General features: G+C 36.3%; 1 pseudogene; it reads left to right on the top strand.

The window, feature by feature from the left end:
* Nucleotides 1-680: 680 nt before the first annotated feature.
* Nucleotides 681-6,968, top strand: LOC132499862 (shieldin complex subunit 1-like; annotated as a pseudogene).
* Nucleotides 6,969-10,477: the final 3,509 nt, after the last annotated feature.

Below are 10,477 nucleotides of genomic sequence, written 5' to 3' on the forward strand. Positions count from 1 at the left end.
GCAAAAACAGTGGGATTGCTTTATGCATGCCAGAAGCAGGGCAAAGGTACAACACACCCACTGCTGGGCTCCATCAGCATCTTTTGTCATAATACATGGCAAATGGACCAGTAACTACCCACTGCCAATTAGAGTGATGATGAGGCAACCTAAAATAGTTAGGTGAGCAGACTAAGTGCCCCTGTGGTTTGCCAATTACCTAAATTATCTGCAGTAGTTTTAGTGCACAGCTACCATGAATACAAATATAAAACACTCTAGTATTCAGGGGAGTTACTCCCTGCTTGGTGTCAAAAAGCAAAGAGAAAATATGCAGGATTTACATAAGCAGAGTTCTAGCAACTGTGATATCCAGTGTCACCCAGATGAAATACTATCCTGCATTTTTTTTTTGACAATTCTGTTTCCTCTAGGAAGGGCTCCTGAAAGGAGGAAGCATCAATTCTGTGCTCAGTGTCACCAATCAATTGTACAAATCGTTCTCAGTGATCTTCACTAAATGGACATTGTAACAGATCTATGGTGGTGAAAGAAGAGTTGGTATCAGAAGACCTCAACTAAATAAAACGACTTTTGCCAAAAGATGGTTCTGGCGACTTCTATTCTAACTCCACTTTTCCCATAACAATCATGGCACCACCACTTTGGGTTTGAGGTGGCAGCTATTGCGGGGGTGGACTATGCCAACTCAGTAAGCCACTCCAGGAACCCAGTCAGAAGAGAGCAATGCTTTGGACCTGCCATCAGCTTATGATTTAAGGGATTAAGTGTTGCAGAGACCCAGCCAGGAGGACAACAGTGAGAATTTTAGTTCTAAGGAAGCCCTGTCTATTCCTTGCTCTTCTGATGTGGATCCAGCCCTGTGGCTGACAGGGTCTTGGTGCTCTGGTCTGGTGTCAGGCCTGAGCCTCTGAGGTGGGAGATCTGAGTTCAGGACATTGGACCAAGAGAGACTTCCCAGCCCCATATAATATCAATCAGCAAGAGCTCTCCCAGAGATCTCCATCTCAACACTAAGACGTAGCTCCACCCAACGGCCAGCAAACTACAGTGCTGGACACGCCATGCCAAACAACTAGCAAGACAGAAACACAACCCCACCCATAAGCAGAGAGGCTGCCTAAAACTATAATGAGTTCACAAACACCACAAAATACACCACTGCACATGGCCCTGCCCACCAGAAAGACATGGTCCAGCCCCACCCACCAGAACACAGGCCCAGTCCCCTCCCCCAGGAAGCCTACACAGGCCACTGAACCAACCTCACTCACTGGGGGCAGACACCAATAACAATGGGAACTATGAACCTGTAGCCTGAGAAAAGGAGACTCCAAACACAGTAAGTTAAACAAAATGAGAAGACAGAGAAATACGCAGCAGATGAAGGAGCAAGGTAAAAACCCACCAGACCTAAAAAATGAAGAGGAAATAGGCAGTCTATCTGAAAAAGAATTCAGAGTAATGATAGTAAAGATGATCCAAAATCTTGGAAATAGAATGGAGAAAATAAAGGAAATGTTTAACAAGTACCTAGAAGAACTAAAGAGCAAACAAACAATGATGAACAACACAATAAATGAAATAAAAATTTCTCTAGAAGGGATCAATAGCTGAATAACTGAGGCAGAAGAACAGATAAGTGACCTGGAAGGTAAAATAGTGGAAATAACAACAGCAGAGGAGAATAAAGAAAAAAGAATGAAAAAGAATTGAGGACACTCTCAGAGACTTCTAGGAGAGCACTAAACACACCAACATTCGAATTATAGGGGTCCCAGAAGAAGAGAAAAAGAAAGTGTCTGAGAAAATATTTGAAGAGATTATAGCTGAAAACTTCCATAACATGGGAAAGGAAATAGTCAATCAAGTCCATGAAGCACAGAGAGTCCCATACAGGATAAAACCAAGGAGAAACATGCCAAAACACATATTAATCAAACTATCAAAAATTAAATACAAAGAAAAAATATTAAAAGCAGCAAGGGAAAAACAACAAATATCATACAAGGGAATCCCCATAAGGTTAACAGCTGATCTTTCAGCAGAAACTCTGCAAGCCAGAAGGCAGTGGCAGGACATATTTAAAGTGATGAAAGGGAAAAACCTACAACCAAGATTACCCATCAAGGATCTCATTCAGATTTGATGGAGAAATTCAAACGTTTACAGACAAGCAAAAGCTAAGAAAATTCAGCAGCACTAAACCAGCTTTACAACAAATGCTAAAGGAATTTCTCTAGGCAGGAAACACAAGAGAAGGAAAAGACCTACAAAAACAAATGCAAAACAATTAAGAAAATGGTAACAGGAACATACATATTGATAACTACTTTAAATGTAAATAGATTAAATGCTCCAACCAAAAGACATAGACTGGTTGAATGGATATAAAAACAAGACCTGTATATATGCTATTTACAACAGACCCAGTTCAGACCTAGGGACACATACAGACTGAAAGTGAGGGGATGGAAAAAGATATTCCATGTAAATGGAAATCAAAAGAAAGCTGGAGTAGCAGTTCTCATATGAGATAAAATAGACTTTTATATAAAGACTATTACAAGAGACAAAGAGGGACACCACATAATGATCAAGGGATCAATCCAAGAAGAAGATATAACAATTGTAAATATTTATGCATCCAACATAGGAGCACCTCAACATAAGGCAAATGCTAACAGCCATAAAAGGGGAAATTGACAGTAACACATTCATAGTAGGGGAATTTGACACCTCACTTTAACCAATGGACAGATCATCCAAAATGAAAATAAATAAGGAAACACAAGCTTTAAATGACACATTAAACAAGATGGACTTAACTGATATTTATAGGACATTCCATCCAAAAACATCAGATTACACTTTCTTCTCAAGTGCTCATGGAACATTCTCCAGGATAGATCATATCTTGGGTCACAAAACAAGCCTTGGTATACTTACAGAAAATTGAAATTGTATCAAGTATCTTTTCCGACCACAACACTATGAGATTAGATATCAATTACAGGGGAAAAACTGTAAAAAATACAAACATATGGAGGTTAAACAGTAAGCTACTAAAAAACCAACAGATCACTGAAGAAATCAAAGCAGAAATAAAAAAATACCTAGCAACAAATGACAATGAAAACACGACAACCTAAAAACTACAGGATGCAGCAAAAGCAGTTCTAAGAAGGAAGTTTACAGCAATATAATGCTACCTCAAGAAACAAGAAAAATCTCAAATGAACAACCTAATCCTGCACCTAAAGCAATTAGAGAAAGAAGAACAAAAAACCCCCAAAGTTAGCATAAGGAAAGAAATCATAAAGATCAGATCAGAAATAAATGAAAAAGAAATGAAGGAAATGATAGCAAAGATCAACAAAACTAAAAGCTGCTTCTTTGAGAAGATAAACAAAATTGGTAAACCATTAGCCAGACTCATCAAGAAAAAAAGGGAGAAGACTCAAATCAACAGAATTAGAAATGAAAAAGGAGAAGTAACAACAGACATTGCAGAAATGCAAAGGATCTTGGGAGACCACTACAAGAAACTATATGCCAATAAAAGGTACAACCTGGAAGAAATGGACAAATGCTTAGAAAAGTACAAACTTCTAAGACTGAACCAGGAAGAAATAGAAAATATGAACAGACCAATCACAAGCACTAAAATTGAAACTGTGATTAAAAAATCTTCCAACAAACAAAGGCCCAGGACCAGATGGCTTCACAGGTGAATTCTATCAAATATTTAGAGAAGAGCTAACACCTATCCTTCTCAAACTCTTCCAAAATATAGCAGAGGGAGGAACACTCCCAAACTCCTTCTATGAGGCCACCATCACCCTGATACCAAAACCAGATAAAGATGTCAAAAAAAGGAAAACTACAGACCAATATCACTGATGAACATAGATGCAAAAATCCTCAACAAAATACTAGCAAAAGCAATCCAACAGCACATTAAAAGGATCATAAACCACGATCAAGTGAGGTTTATCCCAGGAATGCAAGGATTCTTCAATATAATCAAATCTATCAACGTGGTACACCTTACTAACAAATTGAAGGAGAAAAATCATATGATAATTTCAATAGATGTAGAAAAAGCTTTCTACAAAATTCAGCACCCATTTATGATAAAAACCCTCCTGAAAGTAGGCATAGAGGGAATCTACCTCAACAGAATACAGGTCATATATGACAAACCCACAGCAAACATCATTCTCAATGGTGAAAAACTAAAACCATTTCCACTAAGATCAGGAGCAAGACAAGGTTGCCCACTCACAGCAGTATTATTCAACATAATTTTGGAAGTTTTAGCCACAGCAATCAGAGAAGAAAAAGAAATAAATGGAATCTAAATGGGAAAAAAAGTAAAACTGTTACTGTTTGCATATGACATGATATTATACATAGAGAATCCTAAAGATGCTACCAGAAAACTACTAGAGATAATCAATGCATTTGGTAAAGTAGCAGGATACAAAATTAATGCACAGAAATCTCTTGCATTCCTATATACTACTGATGAAAAATCTGAAAGAGAAATTAAGGAAACAACCCCATTTACCATTGCAACAAAAAGAATAAAATACTTAGGAATAAACCTACCTAAGGAGACAAAAGACCTGTATGCAGAAGACTATAAGACACTGATGAAAGAAATTAAAGATGATGCAAACAGATGGAGAGATATACCATGTTCTTGGATTGGAAGAATCAACATTGTGAAAAGGACTATACAACCCAAAGCAATCTACAGATTCCATGCAATCCCTATCAAACTACCAGTGGCATTTTTCACAGAACTAGAACAAAAAATTTCACAATTTATATGGGAACACAAAAGACCCTGAATAGCCAAAGCAATCTTGAGAGAGAAAAATGGAGCTGGAGGAATCAGGCTCCCTGACTTCAGACTATACTACAAAGCTACAGTAATCAAGACAGTATGGTACTGGCACAAAAAGAGAAATATAGATCAATGGAACAGAATAGAAAGCCCAGAGATAAACCCATGTACCTATGGTCACCTTACCTCTGATAAAGGAGGCAAGAGTATACAATGGAGAAAAGACAGGCTCTTCAATAAGTGGTGCTGAGAAAACTGGAGAGCAACATGTAAAAGAATGAAATTAGAACACTTCCTAACACCATACACAAAAATAAATGCAAAATGCATTAAAGACCTAAATGTAAGGCCAGACACTATAAAACTCTTAGAGGAAAACATAGGCAGAACACTCTATGGCATAAATCACAGCAAGATCCTTTTTGACCCACCTTCTAGAGAAATGGAAATAAAAACAAAAATAAACAAATGGGACCTAATGAAACTTAAAAGCTTTTGCACAACAAAGAAAACCATAAACAAGGTGAAAAGACAACCCTCAGAATGGGAGAATATATTTGCAAATGAAGCAACTGACAAAGGATTAATCTCCAAAATATACAAGCAGCTCATGTGGCTCAATAACAAAAAACAAACCACCCAATCTAAAAATGGGCAGAAGACCTAAATAGACATTTCTCCAAAGAAAACATACAGCTGGCCAAGAGGCACATGAAAAGCTGCTCAACATCACTAATTATTAGAAAAATACAAATCAAAACTACAACGAGGTATCACCTCACACCGGTCAGAATGGCCATCATCAAAAAATCTACAAACAAAAAATGCTGGAGAGGGTGTGTAGAAAATGGAACCCTCTTGCACTGTCAGTGGGAATGTAAATTGATACAGCCACTATGGAGAACAGTATGGAGGTTCCTTAAAAACTAAAAGTAGAGTTACCATATGACCCAGCAATCCCACTACTGGGCATATACCCTGAGAAAACCATAATTAAAAAAGAGTCATGTACCACAATGTTCATTGCGGCACTATTTACAATAGCCAGCACATGGAAGCAACCTATGTGTCCATCAGCAGATGAATGGATAAAGGATATGTGGCACATATATACAATGGAATATTACTCAGCCATAGAAAAACACTAAATTGAGTTATTTGCAGTGAGGTGGATGGACCTGGAGTCTGTCATACAGAGTGAAGTAAGTCAGAAAGAGAGAAACAAATACCGTATGCTAACGCATATATGTGGAATCTAAAAAAAAAAAAAAAAAAAATGGTTCTGATGAACCTAGGGCCAGGACAGGAATAAAGACGCAGACATAGAGAATGGACTTGAGGACACGGGGAGGGGGAAGGGGAAGCTGGGACGAAGTTAGAGAGTGGCATGGACATATATACACTATCAAATGTAAAATAGATAGCTAGTGGGAAGCAGCTGCATTGCACAGGGAGATCAGCTTGGTTCTTTGTGACCACCTAGAGGGGTGAGATAGGGAGGGTGGGAGGGAGATGCAACAGGGAAGGGATATGGGGATATAGGTATACATATAGCTGATTCACTTTGTTATATAGCAGAAACTAACACAACATTGTAAAGCAATTATACTCCAATAAAGATGTTTTAAAAAAACTACTTTTGCCAAGGAAAAAAATTATTTATGGTGGATATAGGGAAATAAAAAGAAAGAAGAGGCAAACAAGAGATTGGGATTCCTTCCATTCCCTAAAATTACAAAGATCATGAAAGAAATCAACAGCATCCTTTGTGGCAAACACTTAGGCACAATCATGAAGTCCGAGAGATAGCCTTGTGAAAAGACCTCATTCTATAGGACCTCGACTTTGGCAACAGCCCCGCTTACATTATCAGTGGAAACCACTTTCAATTTCCACTTGTTCTCACATCTGCAGTCACTAGGAACAAGGAGAGTGCTCAGTACTATTTTAAAGGCAATGCAAGGTTTTCTAATTAAAAAAAAAAAAAAAAAAGATGCTAACTTACGTGTTTAACATTTCCCCATTTTTCAGAAAATTACGCATACACTTGCCTCCGAATACAGCGCTGGGTGTGAATACACAGTCTGATGCCCTTATATTCATGTTCACTTAGACTCCATAACAGATTAGTACGTAGCAAATGATTTCAGAAGAACAGTGTCATGCTCGCTGGATAATACGTACAGTGGCTGGGCTTAATGTTAATAGCAGCAGTCAGAAATCTGAGTTATATTGCTCCGGGACTGAACTAATATGTGATCTTTGACAAGTCACTTAATCTTTCATCTTTTTTAACTGTAACGATAGTTTATCTAAATTATAATAGCAGATAATAATACCTTGCTTGGAGTAGTGTGGTAAGACGTGATTAATTGTCATGCATGGAGCACTTTCAGGTCTTTGGATAAAATGTATTACTAAAGTGCACGGCATTAATATTATTCACCCATTAACAATGTTTTTCTGTGTAATGGTCCAATATACTAGCAGTTTAAGACACATTGGGGATACTGTGAAGGTGGTGTCATAGAATGCTAAGCATTTTACTGCTCTTTGCATACATCTGTGTTGTACAAACCAGTCTACTTTATAGAATATTCAATATAGTTACTAAATTCCACACTGACTGTTTTATTATGCTAATTGATAATCTAGTGTGTTCCAAGGATTAAAGAAAAATGAAATTAAACTGAAAAATCAAAGGGTAACAACTTTATAATGCCTCTTTAATTTAGCAAAATACAATTAAAGTCACACAGTGATAGAATTGGCTGTGAATACTAAGATGACTGTAATTGACAAAGTAAATGTTACAGAGCCAAGCTGAATAAAAGCAAAGAAAAATGCCAATAGGGTTCAGCGCCATGGGATATCTATGTAGGCTTACAAAATTGAACTAGAAGACTTCTGGCGATGTCACTGAAAAGATTCTGAAGAATGCTTAAGTCACTGGAAAAGGTTTTTCGAATCAGATGAAAACGCACATGTTTAAAAGTAACACAAGAATTCGTTATTGTCTTTACTAAGAGGAAAAACAGGATGCTGAGAAAGAATCGGACTTTACTAAGCTTATTTGAGTTATTTGATATTTATAAACACATAGGACTCCATAGTGCCTGCTTTAAATAAAAACACATGCACAAAAGTAGCATAAGCATCTGCCTGCTGACATACGTGCACACACAAGAAGTCTATGAATACATGGTTTAAAAATCCAGTTGAATTAGTAATTCTAGTGAGCTTCCAGTATAAAACCGACAGGATCGGGGCTCTCCCATTATATAATTCTACAATTGAAGGTCTTCACATGATTACAGCTTGACTGGAAAAAACGAGTAGACTTAGATAATGCTGGGGGAATGGTAAATTTTTTCAAAGTCTTAGGTCAGCAATGCATAATATCTTTAAAATACTTATAAAATTCCCCTTCTAGGAATTTAGCATTCCTAAGGCTGTATCCTTGCATTCTCAAATTTTTTTCACCAAAATCCTGGTAAGGCAGAGCAACCTTCATGAAGGGGAAAATATTTCTGAAGAGTAAGATTCTAACTTTTAAACTAAAGCAAGTATCAATGTTATATTTTACTATTATATGCTTTGTTTTAGACATAAGTAAACTTTTTCCCAAATCTTTGAGATAAAATTGACACACTAAGATGGTATATCGTGTGGATCCTACATCGGTCTGTAACCTTCAATAGCATATCACAAGCAAAGATACAAATATATAAGTAGAAACTGTGAAAAAAATAGCATGAGGTAAATGAACAAAGGACAGTGATAGAAAACAAGTCATTGGGAATAATTCTTATTTTAATAGAATGTCATCCTTGAGGAACAGGCTTGTGTGAGAGTGGGGAGTGGCAAGGGTAAGTTGATTTGAGACCTTTTCCTATATATATATTCACTCTTAAATAGCTTATTTACTATAACATTGTGAGTTTTAAGAGCACATGTCATGTTTTAGCAGAACTGACTACCAACCTTCCCTATGTGATAGGATTATGGATGATTTTTTAATAAACTCTCTTTCTTGAGTTTTTACAATGTTTGTACTAGTTTTATGATTAGAAAAAGAAAAAAGCTATTAACATTTTTTGGCAGAATAAAGGATGCCGTTGCTTCTTAAAACATTGAAGATTGTTCCAAAAATTCCAAATTTTCTCTCATCACTGATAAAATTTTAATATGTGGAAATTACATGATCAAAATACAAGAATGATACTTAGGTTTGCAAACACTAGAATCCCAGAAGCGCCTACTGTGTTTCATACTTTTGAACAACACATCTATAGCTTTCATAAGAATCAAGAAAAAAGTTTTTAAAGCAACACTTAGTGTCTCCTGAATCTATCACTTAGAAATTATTTCACTCCAAAGTGAAATTTCAGGGAGGCTGCTCCCAACAAAAGACAATAAAACATTCTAGATTCAGGACGACACTTTTATAAAGTAGCTATATATCTTCTGAACCTGGGTGCCAGAAATAGCAGGAAAAGTATTGATAATGCAAAATTCCTCCTCCACACCTACACAAATGAATGTTCATCATGCTTGCCAAGAACATCAAAGGGAAAATGAATTCCTACTCTCCTCATAATATTTCTAGAAAGGAATCATCATTAGTAACAGAAATAGTGCATAAGAGTAGGACCATGACAGACAAGATTTATGTGCCAGTCTGTTTATATAAGTCTCTCCTCAGTTGGATTTCTTCAGAGTCTCACTCACCTCTTCCCTAAAAGGTAAACATATTGGCCACAAACACCCATTCACTATGGGTCACCCAACCAGAACAACCTCAGGAACTCTCTATAATACGTAAATTTAGTGGATATGCACCACATTTTTTCCAAAAGTTTTAATCTCTCATAATATATTTTAAAATTTATATTATAAATTTCTGCTAAAGAAAAATAAGAATTCATTCCTCTGTATGTGGCATTGTACATTTGACTAAATCAATACTGGGCCCTTGGTATTTCTTAGAAATTACTTTCTGGTTACAGTAACCAGGATATAGTCTGGTTAGAGTTGTTATTCAGATGAAATGAGAATACATATAACTTTCTGGGAATGCATTACAGCTCTGTAAAATATGTTATTATGTAAAAAGTTGAAGCAGCATGCTAGTAAGGTAAGATATTTTTCATCAATCATAGTAATGTCCTCATTTAACAAATTCTATCAACTTACCAATAATTCATTCTCTATAATTTTTTATTAGCTGTAATATTATTAGCACCCACTGGAAATTAATGAAAGAATAATGTGTCACTTTAATGGGCAATGAAGTGCATTTTTAAGAGTGAGGCATTACGGTTATTTTCCTGGACTCTTATTTATGGTTTCACCACTTACTATCTATGACCATCGGCAAATTAACTGGACTCTAAATATCAATGTACCCAGTAAGAATCATAGGAGTGTCACAACAATTAAGTGAGATAATCTATGTAAAGCAGTTAACACAGTAATTAATATATACTAAGATCTCATTTGTACTTATTATTAGAATTCATCTTCAAAATAATAATTTTTCAAAAAAGAACACTGCCATCTTGCAGACTTCAGGGAAACTGCTATTAAAGAAACAGAAATAACAGTTGAATTTTGGTAACT

This window comes from Mesoplodon densirostris, chromosome 12 (genome assembly GCF_025265405.1).
Source record: "Mesoplodon densirostris isolate mMesDen1 chromosome 12, mMesDen1 primary haplotype, whole genome shotgun sequence".
Taxonomy (NCBI): domain Eukaryota; kingdom Metazoa; phylum Chordata; class Mammalia; order Artiodactyla; family Ziphiidae; genus Mesoplodon; species Mesoplodon densirostris.